Here is a 25,170-nt window from a genome sequence, read left to right as displayed (position 1 = left end):
TAGAATTCATTAGTAAAGCTATCTGGGTCTGGAAATTTTTTGGGAGGAAGAGAGACGTTTAAAATGGCAAATTAGATACATGTATTAAAGGAGTTTATTGATTTGGAATTTCTATTCTTGGGTCAATATCAGTAAATTATATTTTTGTTTTCTGGGAATCTGTCATTTCATCTAAAATTTCAAACTTAATGGCATAAATGTTTATGGTATTTTTATTTTTTATTTAAAAAATTGTATTTATTTATAGGCCAGAGAGAGGGAGAGGGAGAGAGTGAGAGAGGGAGAGAGAGATCACAAGCAGGGGAAGCAGCAGGCAGAGGGAGAAGCAGGCTCCCAGCCAAGCAAGGAGCCCAATGGGGAACTCAATCCCAGGACCCCGGGATCATGACCTGAGTGGAAGGCAGACACTTAAACGACTGAGCCACCCAGGCGTGCCAGGGTTGGTTTTTTAAAAAGTAAATTTGGTAAACATTTAAGTAGAGTTACCAAGATAAAAGAAGAGAGGACTCAAATAGATAAAATTATAAATGAAATAGGAGACATTATAACTGACACCACAGAAATACAGAGTATCTTAAGAGACTACCATGAACAATTATACACCTACAAATTGGACAACCTAGAGGAAATGGATAAATTCCTAGAAACATACAACCTACCAAGACTGAATCCTGAAGAAATAGAAATAGAAAATATGAATGGGCCAATAATGGGTAAAGAGATTGCATCAGTAATTGAAAACTTTCCAAAAAAGAAAAGTCCAGGACCAGATGGCCTCACAGCTGAATTTTACAAACATTTAAAGAATTAATGCTAATTTTCAAACTCTTCCAAAAATGGAAGAAGAGGGAACACCTCCAAACTCATTTTATGAGACCAGCAATACCCTCATACCAAAGCCAAGCAAGGACGCTACAAGAAAACAAAATTTCAGGCCAATATATCCCTGTGAACATAGATGCAAAAATTCTGAACAAAATACTAGCAAACCAAATTCAACAGCATATTAAAATGATCATACAGTATGATCAAGTGAGATCTATCCTTGAATGCAAAGAAGTTCAACATACACAGATCAGTAACTGTGAAATACCACATTAACAGAATAAAGAATAAAAATTATATGATCATCTCAATAGATACAGAAAAAGCATTTGACAACACTCAACATCCTTTTATGATAAAAACTCTCGTAAATAAGGTATAGAAGAAATGTACCTCCACAAATAAGGCCAAATACAACAAACCCACAGCTAATATCATTCTTAATAGTGAGAAGAACTAATTTTTTATTTTATTTTAATTTTTTTTAGTCGGGCAACAAATTTTATTAAAAGCAAACTGCTCATTCAAAAGTGATCAAGGAACAACTCAAAATACAGAGCAAGAAGGATAAACAAAACAAGTTGTTTTAATTTTCTCACTATATGAAATTCAAACTTTTCATTTTTAGGAAAGGTTAAGCGTAACTTCAGTAGACAGCAATACAGAAAGATTTTATCACATAGACTAGTTTCCTTAGTCAGTTACTTCTAGCTGTCTCCATTGGGATAGATGCATTTACAGAACTACCTGTGCTTGAGCCTTCTTTGCAAGCAGCTTTAGATCTGCAATGCACTTGGCAATTGTCTCCTTTTCCTGCTGTGTAGAGATGCTCTGCACCATATTGCTTCTCCACCCAGTTTATCATGTACTCTTGTTCCTTTTGACGCTTCATGTTGTGCACAGAGATATGATAGTCCAGGCAATTCTTCACCTCCTTGTTTACTCTATGTAGCTGTTCCTGGTAAGTAAACTCCAGTGTCATAGCAATGTTATTCATCTAGACATCAAAAAGTTAATGGCACTTTTGAACCAATGCCTGCTGTGACTTCTCCATGTCATTTGTGTCTGATCTGTTTGATGGAAGCCTGTTTCACTTCTAGTTGGGCAACTTTTTGCTCATTGAGTTTATCAGCAAATTCTCCAATAGAGGTACTATTTTTTTTTTTTTGAGGCACCATATTTTTTAACTACATAAATTTGTAACCCTATTGTTGATATAACAGAGAGGGTCTCTGCAGTAATCACATATATTTCTATGGGCAGAAAATATAAGATAAGCCCAGTTCCAAGCACATTAAAGTTCTGTTACCCCAGTTTTGGGAAAAAGGAACTGGAAGAATTCCTTGGAGATCAGCCCCAAATGAACATTTCCTCTATAGTCAGGAAGAGGCGGTACAGGGGCAAGACTTGGCTGCCCTGTGTGAAAGAGCTTGTTGCCTGCGATACCCTTGGACCAAGGAGGGCTGAGCTCTTTAGACAGGGGGCAGCTGACCACCTGGGACAACAGGGGTCAGCGAGGGTCCACGCAGTAGTTACGAACTAATTTTTTAGTTGTGTGTCAGATAAATCTGTCAATTCTTTTTTTTTTTTTTTTTTTTAAAGATTTTGTTTATTTATTTGACAGAGAGAGACACAGCAAGAGAGGGAACACAAGCAGGGGGAGAGGGAGGGGGGAAGCAGGCTTCCCGCTGAGCAGGGAGCCCGATGCGGGGCTCGACCCCAGGAGCCTGGGATCACGACCTGAGCCGAAGGCAGACGCTTAATGACTGAGCCACCCAGGTGCCCCTCAATTCTACTTTTTAAAAAATAACTTCATTGCTTTATTTGTGTCTATCTAATTTTGAGTGCTTTATTCATTTATTCTCACTTTTCAAGGTCAATATTTTTAACAACATCTAAGGCAAAAACCCAGAAATTTTGGCCTATAGGGTTCTGAATTTTACTTTGCCTAACTAATCTCTTGCATATTTGATTTTTATTATTGATATTTTAATTATATAGGGAATTTTAAAAAATATGACTTTCTTCCATTTTATATCTCACCTGGAATCCTGGGATGTTTATTATGTCTCCTCATGGGTGGGTCACAAATTCCAACTTCTGTCTCTCTAGTACTAATAGACTCCTGGAGTCTTGGCTTTACACTTTGGCATCTCAGCTGGGGTTTTTTAGTTGGGATTTCAAGTCTCACTCTTCATTGGAAAGGCTTAGGAGTTGGAAATTCCTCAAGGGCAAAATGCTGCTGCATTTTGGGTTATCCTGTTGTTCCTTTCTCCCTGTTATGTTTTGTCCCCTTTGGTCTGTTCTCCCCAGCCTAATGAAACTGCTTTAAGCCACAATCTACCACTTGTGTTTAAAAATGATGGTCCAAATTACCAATGCCTCTGAGGGAAAAGCTAGTCATCAAAGTGGGTTCATCTTAATCTGCCCGTCTTTTCTGTGGGGTCTTTGCCCCTCAACTCCTGATTGTCTTGGCTGTTCTCTAATGCCTTCACTGATGCTTTCAAACTTTTAAAAATGTGTTTGATTCAGCTTTAATAATTGTTTTTGGCAAGCGAATTGGTAATGAGAATACAAGATTTTCCCCTTACTACATTCTTTTCTTATAATGTTCAAGTCCTTCTTAATTTAAAGCTTAGCTTTTATTCTAGTTTATTCTACTTTAAACTTATTTCTTGACTTATGTTTCAAAAAGCCTGTTTTCTTTTAATTTTATTAAAAATACAAAGTTGATAACTGGGTATTTACCCCAAAGATACAAATGTAGTGATCTGAAGGGGTATGTGCACCCCGATGTTTATAGCAGCAATGTCCACAATAGCCAAACTATGGAAAGAGCCAAGATGTCCATCGACAGATGAATGGATAAAGAAGATGTGGTCCATATATACAATGGAATATTACTCAGCCATCAAAAAGAATGAAATATAGCCATTTGCAATGACGTGGATGGAACTGGAGGGTATTATGCTGAGCGAAATAAGTCAATCAGAGAAAGACATGTATCATATGATCTCACTGATATGAGGAATTCTTAATCTCAGGAAACAAACTGAAGGTTGCTGGAGTGGTGGGGAGTTGGAGGGATGGGGTGGCTGGGTGATAGATATTGGGGAGGGTATGTGCTATGGTGAGTGCTGTGAATTGTGTAAGACTGTTGAATCACAGACCTGTACCTCTGAAACAAATAATACATTATATGTTAAAAAAAAGAAGAAGAGAGTAGGAAGGGAAAAATGAATGGGGGGAAATCAGAGGGGGAGACGAACCATGAGAGACTATGGACTCTGAGAAACAGACTGAGGGTTCTAGAGGGGAGGGGGTTCGGGGGATGGGTTAGCCTGGTGATGGGTATTAAAGAGGGCATGTATTGAATGGAGCACTGGGTGTTATACGAAAACAATGAATCATGGAACACTACATCAAAAACTAATGATGTAATGTATGGTGATGTAATGTAACATAACATAATAAAATAAAATAAAATAAAAAACACAAAGTTGATAATTTCTAAAAATATCTTTGGTTTCTTAAGGTAAATCATTTTATGTGTGTGCTCTGTATCCCTAAGGGACTTCCTTTCTTTATGTTATTTAGTATTGCTTTACTCATTCTTGAAAGAGAAGAAATCTCCCCAGGTTCTGTGTTTGGAAAAAGCAATTTAAAATTTCTCTAAGTCCCCTGTACTCTTCACTTGGGTGTGGAGTAAGTTTCTCATATATTAAACTGAAGGGGGTGTTTTTATTAGATATCTAAATAGCCAGATTTCCAAGGTCAATGAATCATTGGTTTAGAATGGCTCTGATAGATCATCTGTCTTACAGCTAAATTCACTGACTCAGAGGGAGTTTATTTCTGAGTCCTTAGAGAATAACCACGGTTCTTTTACCAGAGTAGTCCTTGAGAAGTGACAATCCCAAATGTCCTGGTTTCCCTGCCTCTTCCTTTATTTCACCCCTTCCTTTTAGAGATTTCATGTTAAAAGATGCAATGTAACTCCACTTATGTGTCTTTATAAGTTACAACTGCCTTGGATTACAGAGGGTTATAAAAAATGAGACTTTTGGAAGGAGAATGTCTTAAAAATTGTTCTTGAGTTGTAGAGGAGTGGCTGCCAAGTGTGGGATAAGGGAAAGAGGAAAACTTTTATGTCCAGCAGCGCTGGGCTTTAATACTGATTACCCCACTCTCAAGCTACTTAAGAGTGGAAAGATCTAAACTTTTCTCAGTGGTAAAATTGGTATGACAATGTACCTTCCTGAAAAGATGATCTAGGGACCAGCTAACAAACAACACAGTTAGCACACTCTTGGTAAAAAGAGTGCTCCAAATACTAGCTATCGTTACTAATTTTATTATTATCATTATTTTAATAATCATTACTAACTTCAATTTGGATATAAGACTCTTTGAGAAATCCATGTATTTTGTACATTAAGCAAGGTTTTGTAATATTTCTAATTTGGTGAGGTGGGGGACAGGGTCAAATGAAAACTAGGGTGTGGCAATGAAAAAAGCAGTCTTGTGGGAAGAAGCTTAGTCTTAGGCCAGCCTTTGCGGTATGAATGTTGCAGCCCAGTCATCTAGGAGGCAAGAGTTTTCACATCAGAGCCTCTGCAATGGCCTATTGTACTTCTCTATGTCTCCCAAAGTTCTGTTGTCTCTGCTATGTCTAGACCTCATTTCATTTTGAAGGCCTTCACAAGCTGACTTCAATTTATCATTCCAATGGGAACTCAATCCATTCACTTTCAGATACTCCAAGTTACAATCATACCAGTCAACTGTGATATTCCTTGAATATTTTAACTCTTTTCCTCATCCATGCAGTTTTTTGTACTATTCTCCCAGACTGACCAGGCTTGAATGCCTTTTCTCATTTGTTATTGTCAACACTAATTCTTAAACTCTTCCTGCTTCATGAGTCAACAAAAGTATCTTCTTCCCAAGAGCTCTTCCCTTACTCCTCACCACTTTTCAGGTATTTTATTCTGCATTTTGGAAACTTATATTTGCTATTCTTCACCCTCCAAGCTGTAAATCTTTTGAACTGTGTCTTATTTTTCTTTACATTTCCTGGCAATGAGGTACAATTTTTGTACCTGGTAGGCATTCAGTAAAGGCCATTTAAAACTGAACTCCAGTATCTTAATTAATGATACTGTTTTTATTTAGATGCCAGTGGTAAAAGATTATACTTAGACAAACAGGAAACGGCTACTTTCAAAATCTGTTTGTTATAATTATGTTTGCGTGTATAGTCAACTGTGAGTAGATAATTATTTAAACTAATATTCCTTCCATTTCTATGGTCCCAGCTGTAATCAATGAGTCAGAGAAGTACTCTGTTATTAATTATTTAAGATTGGGTACTTCATACTGCACAGAATATCTCTAAATTTCCTTCACAGGATCAAGTAAGCTTTTTCTAGATTTTTATGCCCTATTTGCCGAGTTCTTAAGTGAAGTACTCATTCTCTTACTCTCAGAGTCACTGAGCTTTCCAAGTCAGAAACTGTAGTGTTTTATCCAGTCTTTTCTTTCCTCTATTCTATTTATAAGCTCTATCTAAATGTACCAATTCATTTAAATTTCAAAATAAGACACAGCTCTTCTGTTTTGTCATTATCTTTTCCTTCTTGGAACGGGTCATAACAATTCCCAACTTATGTCCCTGACCTTAATCTCTTTGCACTCTGGTCTGTACTAAAAATAGTTGAGCATTTAATCAATGCCAGTTTTCAAAATGATTATTCAGTAATACCATCTATGTGATCTGAAAATCTATTAAATTTAAGTGGCTAAAATTACTTAATTGAAACTTCTCAGCTTTGACTCAGTCGATCTTGTCAACCTCATCTTGTACTATTCCTTTCTGTGTAGTTCAATTCCAAGAACACACCAAAGCCTTTAAGACTCTGTTGTCCTCCTTTGCTTATTCTCTGCCTAGAACAACCCTTTTTTGCTGGCAATTTCCTACTCCCCCTTCAAGATCTAATAAAATATTAATTCCCAGGTAAGGAGTTGCTTTGTCCTTGGGGTTTCTCAGCCCTTTGCTAATGTACCTTTAGTAGTTTCTGCAGTGGGTAGTTATTTATTTGTTATCTTTGTCTCCCTGGAGTGGTAAACCCTGAGAGAGCAGGATTCCTAAATTACTTATCTTTGTAACCCCAGGTATTGCACAGTGCCTAATAATGGTAGGGACACAAATTGCTTTTCTTAACTCTGGCTCTAAAATTTCGGCCACATGTTTAAGGTATAATGAAAAGGACCCTAGATGCAAGTTAGGAGACCTGAGTTCTAGTCTTGGGTCAGTTATTAACAAGCTGTATAATCTTGGGTGTATCATATCATCTCTTTGTACTTTGGTTTCCTCATCTGTACAGTGAGGAGATTGGACTTGATGTTGTCTGGGGACCTTCCTTTTCTAAAGGATGACAATTCTAGGTGGGGACGTTTATACACTGATTTGAGCAGATCTGCCAATGGTAATGTTCTAGGACACATTCTTAATTTATAACTATTCATTTCTAACCATCCACTCATTCTGATTTAATGAATTTGATTTCAGAGTGAGATATTAAAGGTTCACAATGTTAGAGTTTAGACATGCGATCTTGGAAACACATGGGGGTCCTCACTGCACATGGTGCACACAAAAAAGCTTTTAATTAAACACATGAAATGTATTAGTCACATGCTCTTGAGAAAACTATAAAAAGGTCCCATCCCAAGCCCAGATGTGCCCTTGGGAAGGATTGGGACAGCAATAGGGGAGGAGGGGTGAGTTTCAGCTATGATTACTCCCATCTGTTGTTATTTAACAAACAAACAAAAAAGTTCCCTAAGTGAACACTAGACTGGGAAAAATTATAAGAAACTGATATCAGAGTTGGACTAAATATGTAAAATAGCTTCATAGTCCTAAATTTTGAGATGGGATTTTAGATTTCAGATTTTGTTAAAGTTGCAACTGCTTGTCACATCTTTTGTTTGACTTTTGCTCTTCGAATTCATTTGATGCTTCTGTGATGAGTCTAGAACATACTATATATTATGGTGGATAAATCTGCCCCATGGAGCTTAGCTTGACCAGAATTTTTCCAAACATAGTTTTGGACACAAAATACATTGATCCGAACATGTATGGAGAATAGTGATACCAATTTTCTTAATTTATTTAAGGATCCGAGAATAATTACAAGTGGAGAGAACTCAGCTAAAGACATATTAATCAATTTAGCGTCAATAAACCACCATTTAATTTAATAAAGAGAGACACACTACAACACAGTGTTTATTATTATGTTTATTATTAGCTACTCTGTTACATTTTCTGAATGGTAGCAGAGTTTCAGATAGTGTGTACCCTCCATGACTGTTGGTATTAATAAATAATTGAATGAACCAACTAAATTCTCATAGATACGTTAATAAAGTATGCAGTTGATTTCTGGAGATTGGTAAAGACTGAGGTGCTAAGAATATTTCACTCTGATTTAAATTTCTAATTTGTTGCTGTTCATTATAATTTGAGATCCTTCTGTGAATTTATATAAGTCTAAAGAAGATAGTTTGTCTGTGCTTAACCTTTCTAATGTATTTAAATGTATTCAATGTAATGTATTTAAAATGTTTTAATTTATTTGTTCTACATATTTGAAAAATATCATGAAGCTTAAAAGCAAATAATAATTCCTCTGAGATACTTTGAACTCTGATTAAATGTGGAATCTTTGAATACTTTTTAAATGTGTGATTTTTAGGGATGTCAACATTTTAAAAATAGCAACTAAATATTGTATTTTCTTCATGCAATCAGATAAAAAACACCTAAGTACAGTAAGTTTCCTTTACTAGTTCTACCTAGTAGTCAAATTTAGAGGCTTCATTCATTACAGCTGTAGAGAATCACACTAAAAAGAAAAGTGTTGCATCAAGTTATGGGAAATGTGAACAATTTCCAATAAATTAAGGTATTCTTTCCAAAGCTAGTTTATAGGAAGGATAAGGATCATAATTTAACTACTGAAGCAATTTTGTCCTTGTTTGTTTTTTCTTCCTATTGTAAATCTGAAGGAAATATGATACAATTTGTTTTTAACATGCTCACATGTGTTCCTATGGGATCTCTTAAATCAAGAGAAAAATCTTTGTATTTCTGGGACAAAAAATATGAACACACCTGGCACTCACAAAATGTGCTGAGCAAGTGGATCAATAAATGAACAATGACTTCAGTATTTTTACTCTGCTGGACCGATGATACCTTTCCGAATGCCATCTTGGAGATGTCTTCTAAACTGAAGCTGATAAGGAAAGTGCCTCCCCTAGCACTCAACTATAGAATATTTGGGAGAATTTAAAGGAAAAGCAATAATTCTCTTTCTTTCTCAAATTAATTTGCAAAGTTAATGCAATCTCACTCACAATTCCAGCAGGATTTTTTATGTAATGAGACAGATTCCAAAATTCAGATGGAAGAATAGTGGTCAACTCCAAGGATACTGTTCATATTTTGTTTTATGGAGAAGTCATCTATTTTAGCAGTACAAAGGCCAAAAATAATCAAGAATTTTGAACAAAGACATAATGAGTACATCTGTTCTGCTAGATATCATGACTCATTATAGAACCATGGTTTAGAATTGGTGCAGGAATGCACAGTGGAGCAGAAGACAGAGCTGCATATACCAAACCATGCATATACCGAACCCTGGTAACAGAGGTGGCATTCAAATCATTGGAGAAATCATTATTGAGTAGATGGGTCTGCCAATTGGCTCTCCATATGGAAAAATATAAAAGTAGATCTCTATCTCACATTGCATATCAGAATGTAAAAAAAGAAACTTAAAACATTCAGAAGTAAACATAAAGAATATCTTTGTGAAACTGGGGTAAGGAAGAATTTCTTAAGAGATAAAACCCAAAAGTTATGAAATAAAAGGTGAATTTGTCTAAATTAAAACAAATTCCTTTCAACAAAACACAACACAAACAAATTTAGAAGTCAAGTGATAGATGAGAAGAAGAGATTTGCAACACGAAGAAGATTAGGATCCGGAATGATGGACAATGAATAAAATAAATAAAAAATACAAATAAATGATGAAATCTAAGGCAATGTTTATTTCTCAAAAATGGCTGCTCAGAAAACAGAGCTTATCTGAAATATATGGGCAGCCTAAAACCACCAATCAGTGATATTTTTGCATTTTGTAGAAGACTCAGGTTGGAGTTGGTTAAAACAACAAAATAAACAAATGAAATGATGTAGTTTAATATAGATTATGTATTCCTGGGAAATGACCTGAAATTGCAAGTGTTGGGTGTTATAGAATACAAGCCTTCTAAAGATTATTTTTAAAATATCGAAATCAGTCAGTTTCCTCAATTGGAAATTAATGGCATATTCAAGTTAGGACAATTCAAGGATGATTTATTAATCAAAAGACTAATTATAAAGTGTGGTGGGAAATAAGGGAGGTGGCAAGGAAAAGTGCAGGAACCAGGGCTAGCAGACTCAGAACTCTGCCCCCTCCTCGGTCTGCAAAAGTAAAGCAAAGGAAGGGACAGGTTTCTGGACATGGAAGAAGAAAGTCATGAGGAGCTGGGAGCCTTGAAAGGAGCAATGGCCTTCTGTCCAGTGATGCAGCCAGACTGGGTTGATGTTTAAGAGAAAGAGCCAGAGACTAAAAAGCCCAACCTCAGTCTCTGTCCTCCCTCTCATCTCCTGTTAGACTTGCCATAGGCTGACCCTAGCAGGAAGCCTGAGACCAAGGAATTGTGGGTATCTGGTCCATATAAGTCAGCTTTTCAGGGCAGAAAGTAGGCTGGAGTAGGAAAGGGAGGATCTGAAGGTAGAAATGAAAGATAACTGGCACAAGAAGCAATATTGTCCATGATCATATTGTGAAGATCATGAATAGCAAATGGTATTTGGTAGCTTGGAACAAAGTCTTGTGAGTGTATTAAACACAGATTCAAAATTTATCTGAATAGAAGTGAAGATATCTGTTTGAGAAAACTGTAAGTGATGCACAAAGTGGCTCAAAGATGGCTAACGCTGATGTTGGACATGCTTATTAGAAATTTGAATAAAATTGTTTAAGAAATGTGAAGGAGAAAGCAATATTTTAAAAATATTTTATTATGTAATGTATGATTTAAAATATGCATTTGAAATGGCATTAATATGAAATGTGACACAGACATTTCATGATTTTATCTTTATACATAAATATTTTTATATTAAAGTTGTACAAAACTTTTTGTATTTTCTCATTTGGAACACTGAGAGAGATAGCCAGACCCATATGGTATGGAAGAGCTATGGAGAAAGTGATAAGTGAGTATAAAAATGGACAAAAGATATGAACCAGCAGTTCAAAGAAGAGATAAGCCAAATAGACAACAGACATAAAAAAGATGCTTAACTTAATCAGGGAAACTATTAATCAGGGAAAAAGATTAAAATGAGATACCATTTCACACCCTATTTGGCAAACATCAAGTCAGATGTGTGTGAAAAAGATCTTGCCCACTGCTGCTAAGAGTGTTAATAATTCCCATCACTTTTTGAGACACTTGTCAATGTCTAGTGAAATGATAGCCTAAGACTCTCTTGACCTAGATCTATAAAGATCTGGGTTGATCTAGAACCTCTTGCTAATGAAAGTAGGAAAATATGCAAAATATATTCATTGTGATATTTTTGTAATAGTGAAAAACTGGAAGATATTTAATACCACTCAAGAGAGAAATGAATAAAATGTAGTTTATTTATATATTGGACAATTAATAGCAATTAAAACAAACTAGAGTTATACACATCAACATAGAGAAATCTTAAAATCAAAGGTGGATGCAAAAGCAAGTTTTAGAATGATTCATATTATAGAATGGCATTTACATAGATTAAGCCCAAAGTAATGTTATATATTGTTTTTGTATTCATAGATGTAGTATAAAAACTTGTATTGGAAGGGATATATCCCACACTCCTCTTAGCATCTGGCTCTGGGTAGGAAGGGTGGGAAGGATGGGACTGGACAGGTGTTGGTAGCATGAAAGTGTACAATGTTTTGGCTTGAAATACCTGGATGTTTGTTTGTATTCAGATTAGATTTAGACTCCGTTTCTTTTATGTCCTGAAACAGTCTGAACACATATCCAAGAATCATAGCTACAGTCAACATAGTTTTTATTATTTGGAGGCAAATGGAGATTTGTTTTCTTAGTGCTGTGATTTTCAGGGCAAGTTATAAAACTGTTGATTGGAGCAGTTATAATCATTTTCTACAATTTATTTCTCCACTAGCCTATAGTCCAATAAGAAGACTTTTAAATGGAAGAAATTGATCTCAGCTAATGGAGTAGTAGGAAGACAAATGCAATTGTCCATATGGTTAGCTGAGAGCAGATTGTTTAAAATTGATGAGTCTTCTTTTTACCAATTTAAGAGGTGACATGCTTCTAAGATGACAACAGTGTATAGGAAGAACATGAAAGACTTGACCAACTTCCCAATTTGTATTGTCAATTATATTGTGACATTATTTTTGATTAAATATTCAATTTACCTCTATTCAAATATAATTATCACCCATAAGCAGAAACTGAACAAATTAATTTTAAAATGTCCACAACTGTTAATTATGTGTCACTCACTCTTTATTTATTTATTTATTTATTTATTTATTTATTTATTTATTTATTTAATTTAATTTTTTTTTTTTTAAAGATTTTATTTATTTATTTGACAGAGATAGACAGAAGAGCACAAGCAGAGGGAGTGGCAGAGGGAGAGAGAGAAGCAGGCTCTGCACTGAGCAGGGAACCCGATGTGGGACTCGATCCCAGGAACCTGAGATCATGACCTGAGCTGAAGGCAGACGCTTAACCATCTGAGCCACCCAGGCGCCCTGTGTCACTCACTCTTGTCCCCATTTCCCCATATATCTATTTCCATCTGTTATGCCTGAACTACAGTGTTCTCTTCTAGTTCAGTTGGGTTCTCTGAGAGCTCTATTTGAATTGAATCCTTCTAATCTTCTGTTCCTTTGTAATTGTATGGAGCATCCACTGTGTGTGAATTTCTCACTTCCTATTCCCCATCTCTTTAGATAATTTTACTTTCTTATGAAGTTGTAATAAATGAACCCCGCCAGTCCCCATTTGACTATTCCATTTACACTACTGCTGTAATTATTGCATTGCATTGGATGTATTCTATTTGCACATAATGCCTTTTCTGGATTAATTAACAAGCACTGTGGCAACTTGCCAAAAATACATGACATTATCACGGGGACAGAAGTACTAATACACTATTCACTAATGGACCATCAATTTCAATCTTCAACCCTTACCTCCCTCTGAGTTGCTGCCTATTCAACAGACCATTTGGATGTCTCTGAGTAAATCAAACTTAACAACATTCCCCTAGAACTACTCCTCCCACCATGTTTTCTGTTTAGTCAGTGACATCTCCATCTGCTAGGATGTGCAAGTTGGACTGTCACCCAGTTTCAAGATCTTATTTCTCATATCCAGTTTTCTTCCAGGGTATGTCAATTTTGCTTTCTATGTATCCCACAAATCCACCTGGATTCAAGCCACTTACTCTTACTAACCATCTGGACCATTCAGTAGACAATTTACTGATCTCTCAGCTCTTTCTCTTGCATCCTTCATTGTGTTCTGTACACTGTAACCAGAGGGAACTTTTCAAAGATGCCAAGGCAATCACTTCACATACACTCAAACCCTCAACCTCTGATTGCTAATAACCCTGTCCTTAGGCTAAACACCAAAATCCCTTATGTGACCTATAATGCCCCGTAAGGTCTGGCCCCAGTTACCCCTAACACCCTCTGCTTCTCACACACTATTACATGATATCATTTCCTTTTTATTCTCAGTGCCTTCTGTTATATCCCACTCTATCTGGTTGACCCCTACTCCTCTTTCAGATTTCTTCTCTCTTGCCACTTCCTTAGAGAAGTTTTTCCTGACCTTCCTGAATTGGTCAAATCCTCCTATTATTAGTTTTCAGAGCACTCAGGACCTAATGTTTCTTAGCACCTAGCACGGTGGTAATATTACATTCACTTGATTCAAGTATTTTTTTTCCCAATAGACCCACACTGCCCATACATTAGCCACTAGCCTAATTAATTAAAATTAAATGAAATAAAAAATTGTTTCTTAGTCCCACCAGCTACATTTTAAGTGCTCAAGAGTCACAGGCAGCTAGTAGCTACCTTATTGGGCAGTGCAGAATGAAGAACATTTCTATCATCGCAGGATAGGATAGCAGACACTACACTCTAAGTTCTTCTAGGCAGACACTCTTTCTTTATTCTTTTTTATTCTGTCACCTTTCTATCTTTGTCTTTGCATGTATTCTTAGTGCCTAGCAACATGTCTGGCTCATAGAAGACCCTCCAAAACATTTTTTAAGCAAATGAAAGAATGAGATAATGAATGAGCACCTTAGAGCCTTGTGAGGACAAAAAGTAGAGCAGTCAAGAATGTTCTACACTGTGAAAATGTTCTCGGAGGCTGGTATTTGCACACCTTTGCTTCCTGAGGCCTTAGGACTTTATGCTTGTCATGTGCTCACTTAGTGACATGTCTACACAAAGCTTTGTTTTGCTATCTCAGATTTTACTTGGCAAACATGGTCTGGAGATCCTTCATGAACATTTTGTAAGAGAGAGTTCCTTGTGGAAATAAAAAAGTATCTGATTGAGGCAGTAAACATGCTCACAGATGTTTATCAGTTTTTACCAGTGAATAATTGTCGTGTCTGAGATGAGTTCTTAAGCCTACAGCAATATGCAAAGTGATGTCAGGGATCACATTTCTTATTTTACTTTGTTTTATTTCAGTTTAATTTTACCATTTGTGAAGGGGAGAGTTAATGAAGTATAGTCTAAAAAACAGTAAGGAGGGGCTCTGGTTTCACTGAAACCTATGTTAAAGCTGCAAAACATCACAAAAGGGTCTAGTGCTTTAACTGAGGGAAAAGCAGGGGCACCTGGGTGGCTCAGTTGGTTAAGTGTCTGACTTTGGCTCAGGTCATGATCTCAGGGCCCTTTACTGAGCCCAATTTGAGCCCCATGCTCATAGGGGCGTTTGCTTGCCCCGCTCCCTCTTCCTATGCTCCTCCCCCACTCATGCTCTCTCCCTCTCTCTCTCTCAAATAAATAAATAAAATCTTTAAAAAAATAATTGAGGGAGAAATTAATTAAGGCCCATGGGCCAAATCCAGCACCTCGCCTGTTTTTGTAAACAAAGTGGTATTGGAACAAAGCCCAACCCATTCATTTATTCATCTATTGCTCTTTTCACTATGGCAACAATGAGTAGTTGGGACAGAGACCAGGTAGCCCAAAAAGTCTAAAATATTTACTACCTGGCCCTTTACCGAAAAAGTTTGCCTACCTCTGTTTTAACTCCTATACTAGCAAAAGTTTCTTTTTGGGGGGCCATGAGGATGAAATCATGGACAGCAGGTGTGAAGTAAGCTGCCCCTTGCTATGCTGTGTAGATTGATACCCTTTAGATGTTGGCGTGGGAGAAATGGGAGGTTGGCCTGAAAAAAGATAATAGATTAGGAAATATGCCAATGAGAGATGAATGCTGGAAAATGAGAGGCTGCAGAAGTGAAGCATATGTGGGTAGGCTTTGAAAGAATGTGGGTCCTAAAAAGCAAATTAGAAGCAGAGAACACCTTTATTTTTTTTTCAGAGTTAAACACTATCAATATTTTGATATATTTTTTTCTACTTCTATTTTTTTTTACATAAACAGATCAAACTGAGTATATAATTATATCATTTGGGTTATCTTACGTTACAACATGAAAAATTTTCCCATGTACCAAAGTATTAACAACAGCAAGATCTTTAATTAGCTGCAGAGTATTTTCATCATAGAACTATATCATGTATTTTATGTGACCAATCCCTTTTTATTGGACATTGAGGTAATTTATGAATTTTTTTCTTCTGCTATTATAAACAAAGGTCATTAATTCTCTTTTTAAAATCACTGTCTGGGGTTCCTGGTGGCTCAATCAGTTAAGCATCCAACTCTTGATCTCAGCTTAGGTGTTGATCTTGGGGCCATGAGTTCAGGTCCGGCAATGGGCTCCATGCTGGGTGTGGAGCCTACCTGAAAAAAAAAATCAGTGTCTAATTTTCAGATAGCAATGTACACAAATTGTAAGGGTATATAACTTGCTGAATTTTCATATGTGTATTCACCTTTGTGACACTAAGTGTGATTAATTTTTCTTAGTTACTCTGAACAAGTGGAAATCTCCAAAAAGAAGGCTTTCAAGAACTGATGCTGGTGGTTCCTGGCTTTCACCAAGATTAGAAGGATTCTGTGTCATGGACCTTTAATTCTTCTTTTTAAAAAAATATTTTTTTATTTAAATTCAATCAATTAACATATAATATATTATTAGTTTCAGAGGTAAAGGTCTGTGATTCATCAGTCTTATATAATACTCAGTGCTCATTACATCACATGCCCTCCTTAATGTCCATCTCTCAGTTACCTCATCCCCCCACTCCCCTCCACTCCAGCAACCCTCAGTTTGTTTCCTATGATTGAATCTCTTATGGTTTATCTCCCTCTCTGATTTTGTCTTGTTTTATTTTTCTCTCCCTTCCTCTATGCTCTTCTGTTTTGTTTCTCAAATTCCACATATAAGTGAAATCATATGATAATTGTCTTTCTCTGATTGACTTCTTTCACTTAGCATAATACCTCTAGTTCTATCCATGTTGTTGCAAAAGCAAAATTTCATTTTTTTGATGGCTGAGTAATATTCCATTGAATATATATAGCACATCTTCTTTATCCATTCATCTGTCACTGGACATCTTGGCTCTTTCCATAGTTTGGCTATTGTGGACATTGCTGCTAAAACATTGGGGTGCAGGTACTCCTTCGGATCACTACATTTGTATCTTTGGGGTAAATACCCAGTAGTACAATTGCTGGGTCATAGGGTAGCTCTATTTTCAACTTTTTGAGGAACCTCCATACTGTTTTCCAGAGTGGCTGCACCAGCTTGCATTCCCACCAACAGGGTAGGAGGGTTCCCCCTTCTCTGCAACCTCACCAGCAACTGTCGTTTCCTGACTTGTTAATTTTAGCCATTCTGACTGGTGGGAGGTGGTATCTCATTGAGGTTTTGATTAGTATTTCCCTGATGCTGAGTGATGTTGAGCACTTTTTCATGCATCTATTGGCCATTTGGATGTCTTCTTTGGAGAAATGTCTGTTCATGTCTTCTTCCCATTTCTTGATTGGATTATTTGTTCTGTGGGTGTTGAGTTTGATAAATTCTTTATAGATTTTGGATACTAGCCTTTTATCTGATAGGTCATTTGCAGATATCTTTTTTTTTTTTTAAGATTTTATTTATTCATTTATTTGGGAGAGTGAGAGAGAGAGGGAGAGAGAGACAGAGAGCACATGAGAGAGGGGAGGGTCAGAGGGAGAAGCAGACTCCCCGCCAAGCAGGGAGCCTGATGCGGGACTAGATCCCGGGACTCCAGGATCATGACCTGAGCCGAAGGCAGTCGCTCAACCAACTGAGCCACCCAGGCGCCCCATTTGCAGATATCTTCTCCCATTCTGTTGGTTGTCTTTTTTTTTTTAATTTAAAAATTTTTTTTAACTTTTTTTGTGCCTTTATTTATTTATTTATATGTTTAGTTAGCCAGCATATAGTACATCATTAGTTTTTGATGTAGTGTTCAATGACAGAGAATGCCTTTAGATCAACTGTTGGGAAACTGACTCTGACAGCTATGCCCAAGAAGGAAAAATGAAGTCAGAAAAACTCTACAGACAGTTTCTGGGAAAGCCCATTCAGGAGTGAAATGGTCATAAAGAGATTAGGTTTCAACTAAGACTGAGGATACCCTGATGTAGATAGAAGCTGAATACAGTAGAGGCAGAGAGGTCCGGAGAGCCCATTAACTTGAGGCTCACATTTACATTTTTTATTTTACCTCTGAAAGAGATTATATATAACATCAATGAGCAACACTGGCAGGTTTGAAAGAGGGCAATGATATTTAAACTGTAAAAAAATTTGACCGTGTGTGTGTGTGTGTGTGTGTGTGTGTGTGTGAATCTTGGAAGCCATGGAAAATACAAGTGACAAGCCCTGTAGCATAAACTTTGTAGCCAGGCTATTTTTCTTCAAACTTTGGCTCTGCCATTTACTAGCTGTGTGACTTGGACAAGTTACTTAACCTCTCTATGTCCTGACACTCACCTCCAAAATGAAGATCATAATAATAGCACTCCCCAGGGTTGTTGAAAGGACTAATGGGCTTACATTCATGAAATGCTTACAAGTGCGCCTGACACAATGGGTGCTCTAGGATTCCATGAAATACAGAGGCCTCCCTCTCTCTCAGCATTTGACTTGCCCTGGCTATAAGATGAACTAGATGCAAACTTTGGATATGATCTCAAAATGTCGATTCATGTGGGTACTTGTTTTTGACAGACTACATAAATGGTATTAAAGAATTCATGTCCTTTAAATAGATGGTTGGTTAGTGTATCAGAGGAATGAGGACTTGTTTTTTGGATTTTTTTCTCCTTTGAACAGATTGTAAAATAGTGTCTGTGTGGAAGTTGCATCTCACTGACCCAAATTCCTGCCTGCAAAAGAGCATACTACTGGGCAGAAAAGAAAGTGAAAAAGTTGGTAAAGGTGGGGGAAACTCAACTCAGGCGGGTGTTTTTGTTTGTTTGTTTTAAAACTGTGGTAAAAAATATGTAACATAAAATTTACCATCAAAACCATTTTAAGTGTACTACTGAGTAGTGCTCAGTAGATTCACATTGTTGTGCAACTAATCTCCAGAACTCTTTCATCTTGTAAAACTGAAACTCTATACTCATTAAAGAACTCTCCATTCTCCCCTCCCCCCAGCTTCTGGTGACCACCATTCCACTCTGTTTCTATGAGTTTCACTCCTCTGGATACCCCATGTAAGTGTAATCATACAGTATTTGCCTTTCTGTGGCTGATTTATCTCACTTAATATAATGTCTTCAAATTTCATCCATGTTGTAGCATGTGTCATAACTTCCTTCCTTTTTCAGGCTGAATAATATTGAATTTTATGTATTTACCACATTTTGTTTATCCATTTATCCACTGATGGACACATGGGTTGCTTTCACATTTTGGCTGTTGTAAATATGCTGCTATAGAAATGGGACACAGTAGGCAGGTGTCTCTCTGAAATTCCTCTGTGGTGTGGCTTCCTTGGCTCCCTGGCCCCCTTGCTCCCCAGAATATTAGAAGAAGGTTGTTCTCTAAACCAGGCAGACTGGGATTACATGAAGTTTCACTCCTTACCAGCTCTGCAATCTTGGACAAGTTACTTAAGTTCTCTGAGCTTGTTTCATTCTCTGTAATAAAGGAACAGTGATATTTAAACACAGACTTCTTTTAGGAGTTAAATTAAACCCACAAACCAATCAATGTGATAGAACACATTAATAAGAGGAGAGAAAAGAACCATATGGTCCTCTCAATTGATTCAGAAAAAGCATTGGACAAAATACAGCATCCTTTCCTGATTAAAACTCTTCAGAGTATAGGGATAGAGGGAACATTCCTCAAGTTCATAAAATCCATCTATGAAAAACCCACAGTGAATATCATCCTCAATGGGGAAAAGCTGAGAGCCTTTCCCTTAAGATCAGGAAAGGATGCCCACTCTCGCCACTATTGTTCAACATAGTACTAGAAGTCCTAGCAATAGCAATCAGACAACAAAAAGAAATAAAAGTATTCAAATTGGCAAAGAAGAAGTCAAACTCTCTCTCTTCACAGATGACATGATACTTTATGTGGAAAATCCAAAAGACTCCACCCCCAAATTACTAGAACTCATACAGCAATTCAGTAATGTGGCAGGATACAAAATCAATGCACATAAATCAGTTGCTTTCTTATACACTAACAATGCATCCATTTACAATAGCACCAAAAACCTTAAGATACCTCAGAATAAACCTAACCAAAGAGGTAAAGAATTTATACTCTAGGAACTACAGAACACTCATTAAAGAAATTGAAGAAGACACAAAAAGATGGAAAAACATTCCATGCTCATGAATCAGAAGAATAAACATTGTTAAAATGTCTATGCCACCCAGAGCAATCTATACCTTCAATGCCATCCAGATCAAAATTCCAATGACATTTTTCAAAGTGCTGGAACAAACAATCCTAAAATTTGTGTGGAATCAGAAAAGACCCTGAATTGCCAAGGAAATGTTGAAAAAGAAAAACAAAGCTGGGGACATCACATTGCTTGATTTCAAGCTATATTACAAAGCAGTGATCACCAAGACAGCATGGTACTGGCACAAAAACAGACATATAGACCAATGGAACAGAATAGAGAGCCCAGATATGGACCCTCAACTCTATGGTCAAATAATCTTCGACAAAGCAGGAGAAAATATGCAATAGAAAAAAGACAGTCTCTTCAACAAATGGTGCTGGAAAAATTGGACAGCCACATGCAGAAGGATGAAACTTGATCATTCTCTAATACCATATACAAAGATAAACTCAAAATGGATGAAAGACCTCAATGTGAGACAGGAATCCATCAAAATCCTAAAGGAGAACATAGGCAGTAACCTCTTTGACATCGGCCACAACAACTTCTTTCAAGATTCATCTCCAAAAGCTAGTGAAACAAAAGCAAAAATGAACTTTTGGGACTTCATCAAGATAAAAAGCTTCTGCACAGCAAAGGAAACAGTCAACAAAACAAAGAGGCAACCCACAGAATGGGAGAAGATATTTGCAAATGACACTACAGATAAAGGGCTGGTATCCAAGATCTATAAAGAACTTCTCAAACTCAACACCCAAAAAACAAATAATCAAGTCAAAAAATGGGCAGAAGACATGAACAGATGCTTCTCCAAATAGGACATACAAATGGCTAACAGACACATGAAAAAGTGTTCATCAGCATTAGCCATCAGGGAAATTCAAATCAAAACCACATTGAGATGTCACCTTACACCAGTTAGAATGGCAAAAATTGACAAGCAAGAAACAAGAAATGTTGGAGAGGTTGTGGAGAAAGGGGAACCCTCTTACACTGTTGGTGGGAATGCAAGTTGGTATAGCCACTTTGGAAAACGTGTGGATGTGACTCAAAAAATTAAAAATAGAGCTACCTTATGACCCAGCAATTGCACTACTGGATATTTACCCCAAAGACACAGATGTAGTGAAAAGAAGGGCCATATGTGCCTCAATGTTCATAGCAGCAATGTCCGCAATAGCCAAACTGTGGAAAGAGCCGAGATGCCCTTCAACAGATGAATGGACAAAGAAGATGTGGTCCATATATACAATGGAATATTACTCAGCCATCAGAAAGGATGAATACCCAACTTTTACATCAACATGGATGGGACTGGAGGAGATTATGCTAAGTGGAATAAGTCAAGCAGAGAAAGTCAATTATCATGTGGTTTCACTTATTTGTGGAACATAAGGAATAGCATGGAGGACATTAGGAGAAGTAAGGGAAAAATGAAGGGGGAAAATCGAAGGGAGAGATGAACCATGAGAGACTATGGACTCTGAGAAACAAACTGAGTGTGTTAGAGGGGAGGGGAGTGGGGGATGGGTTAACCAGGTGATGGGTATTAAGGAGGGCCCATACTACATGGATTACTGGGTGTTATATGAAAACAATGAAGGGTGGATCACTACATCAAAAACTAATAATGTATTGTATGATGACTAACATAATAATAAATTAAATTAAAAAATAAATTAAACCATGTTTGTTATATTGTAAAAGTTCAATAAATTCATTTCCCCCTTTCCTTCAAATGTACCATTTCTTCTCTGATCACCTACAAATATCTCCTTTTATTCTTGTTTTATTACAAGGAGAGCCACAAACATATCCATGAGGCCCAAAGTTGGCTTGTGCATTAATACTTAAAAAAAAAAAAAAATGTCCTCCAGGGATCCTAGAAGAGTTGGGCCAACCTTGCTTAACTAAACAAACACTCCTTAGAGTTTCAGGGTTCTTTTGAAAAAGGACTGACCTATCCAAGAAGTCTTATGATCTAAGTTGCCTTTTTTATTTAAAACCAGGAAATAGTATTTCTCTTTTTTCAAAAGCCATTTTAGATATTTGAATTCAATTCAACACAAACTTTCAGGGTATGCCAAATTTGACCCACATATGTTCCCTGATGCCTAACTCTTTGGGGTCCACTTATTTGACCCTGATCTAATGAAGAAAATAAGACCTTTACATGCTTATGTTGGCAGCAAGTGTTTGATTTCATTCCCTTTGGGGAACGTCATTGACATAAATGCTTCTGTGTGGTACACCTTAAAGAACATTACAGTATAGTGACTATGCCAGTAATGGTCTGTTTACTTAAACTCAATTCAGTGGTATAAATATTACTTTAAAATGTCAGCAAAAATGTATTTTTAAATCACTGGAAAAGTATACAGAGAGAATTTGTGATTTTAGATCTTGGCAAAAAACTATAAAGAAATAAGGTGCCAGATATGTACTCTGCTGGGAAAATTAAGCTTAATGATTATTTTGTTTTGAGAGGAAAAAAAATTAAGAGAATGACTTGAACTTTGAGGAAGAAAAATAATGTAGAATAAAAGAAACTTGGTAGAGGTGACATAAAAATTGGACAGATGGATACAAATGATACTTGCTCTTAAAATTCCACACATAAAAGAATGTAAAATAGCATTTCAACATCGTGATTCAATGTGACATTAGCTAGTACTAAAATGGGTAAACATACATGAGCTTATTTATTTTGAAGTTCTTTTAACTATTGAATCAGAAAATTAGGTTAGATTTATAAAATGTTTTGCTTTTGCAAAAACAAGCTCACACAAATATAGATCATGGTCATTGTTGGAATTTTTTTGCGTGTGAATGTTTAGCATAACATGTTTGCTGAGCAAGTTGAGAAACCTAAGAAGTGTTCTGAAGAGCCCTGGGGAGTTTGAGTGTCATCTTCTCAAAGGGGGGAAGAGAATTTCAGTCTTACAGGATAGGAGTGAAAACAGGGCTAGGGCGAGCAACAGATCATCCCAGATTCAGTGAATCCTATATAGTGTTGGGGTAAGAGAAAGTTCTAGGGTCTTTGAGTCTATCATTACTTGAGTAGAGTCCATCACCTACCTTGACGTGGTGGACTTTGAAACCAGGCAGTAGCTGAAGGTATTAAGTCAAGCCTTTTGGTGCTTATTATCTTCAGAAGAAGCTGCGGTGCCAGGTATTAGGGGTGAGACTACTAGCAGGGGGCTGGCAGCATTGCAATCACTTTATTGTAAGAAAGTTTCAAGTATTAGATCTATTGTTGTTGGGGTCCCATGTAGTATTGTGACGTCACAGTTCCTCCATTTATCCAAAAATAAATGTTTTTTTTTTAAGATTTATTTATTTATTTATTTTAGACCGAGAGTACGAACATGAGCAGGAGGGGCAGAGGGAGAGGGAGAGAGAATCTGAAGCAGATTCCGTGCTGAGTGCAGAGCCTGAGATGGAGCCCAATCTCACAACCCTGAGATCACAACTTGAAATGAAACCGAGTTGGACGCTTAACTGACTGCACCACTCAAGTGCTCCCCAAATAAATGGTTTGAGTGATTATTGTTTGCTGGGTACCACCTAAGACCTAGCTTCCCAAGATTAGTAAGTATACAATTCCTGCCCTCAAGAATCCTAAATTCCCAAAATTAGTAAATGCACAATTCCTGCCCTTAGTGCACAGTTCTACCTGTTCAATGGTGTGTACAATGTTTGGTGGTGATCATTGATGTTCTCACTATCAGTAGGTAGGGACTAAAGCCAAAAGATGAGTGCACATCTCAGAAAAAATAGACCTTATATAAGGGGCCATTGACCCACAGTTTCCACAAAGCAGAAGTTAAGGGGATGGAAAGGAAGGATTAGAGTTAGTATGGGCTATGCCCAGGAAGGGTGAAGCACAGGATAGTTTAGAGTTGTTTAATAGCCTGTGAGAGCTGTAGGGGACCTGACCTGTCATCTATTAACTCATTCCTCTTTCAGCTCAACAAAGCGGAGCCTATAGGCTGAAAAGGTATGCTTTAAAGAGAACAATTAGCCTTTTTTTGTGGCATAGATACTCTTAAAATATCCATATTTTATAGGGAAATCCGTATTTTATTTTAGGGATAATCCATATGCTGGTAACTTCACAGATCTTTCCAAGATCACCAATGATTACATTGTGTCTAAATTTACCCAATGCTTTTCACTGATTTTGTCTAAGTGATCTCATGACCATTTGACACTGGTCACTCTTTGCTATTTAAAACTTTTGACTCCTTTGGTGGCATCATATCTTCCTGGATTTTCTCCTATTTTTCTGACCAGTCTTTCTTAGGTCCCCTTTTTAGTTTCTCTTCTTTGGCTAATCACTACATCCTGATCCTGTTTCCTGGGTTTCTGTCCATCCTTCCTTTTTTTTTTAAGATTTTATTTATTTATTTGACACAGAGAGAGAGAGAGAGAGAGAGAGAGAGAGAGAGCACAAGCAGGGGGAGAGGCAGGTAGAGGGGGAGGGAGAAGCAGACTCCCCACTGACCAGGGAGCCTGATGAGGGGCTCAATGCCAGGACTCTGGGATCATGACCTAAGCTGAAAGCAGATGCTTAACCAACTGAGCCACCCAGGCACCCCCTGTCCATCCTTCCTATTCTTATAATCCTCATAGTCTTTCTGAGCAGTCTGACCTCCAGCCATGACTTTACTTTCTGTTTGTAAGTTGATAATTCCTACACACATCTCAAGCTAAGATCTGTCCCCTGGATTCCAGGCCCTTATTCCAGAAGCCTCTTGAATGTCTCCACTTGGCTGTTCCATGTGAGCCTTAAACTCAATAAACACAAAACTGAAATTATCATCATTTCTCCACCCTGACACTGTGTCCCCAAATCTCTTCCTCTTCTATTCCTCATTTTGCTTGGTACCATGATGCTTAGACTCCTCAAACCCAAGGTTAATTTTTGATTCATCCTCATATTCTTTTGAACAGTTTTTTTACCTGTTTAATTCCTTTCCTCCCCAATGTAGGGCTTGATTTCATGACCCTGACCATCATGACCTAAGCTGAAATCAAATTGGACACTTAACTGACTGAGCCACCAAGGTGCCCCTAAAAATATGTATTTTTAAAAATCTAGCAATATAGGAGAAACCAAGTGAATATGAAATGATGCTTAGGTTTACAA

The 25,170-nt window shown here is 37.1% G+C and overlaps 1 pseudogene; it reads right to left on the bottom strand.

Moving 5' to 3' along the window:
* Nucleotides 1-1,552: 1,552 nt before the first annotated feature.
* Nucleotides 1,553-25,170, bottom strand: part of LOC116633652 — a 35,567-nt pseudogene continuing 11,949 nt past the window's right edge.

Source organism: Phoca vitulina, unplaced genomic scaffold, assembly GCF_004348235.1.
Source record: "Phoca vitulina isolate PV1807 unplaced genomic scaffold, GSC_HSeal_1.0 scaffold8, whole genome shotgun sequence".
Lineage (NCBI taxonomy): Eukaryota > Metazoa > Chordata > Mammalia > Carnivora > Phocidae > Phoca > Phoca vitulina.
This window is presented reverse-complemented; position numbering and strand designations above follow the sequence as displayed.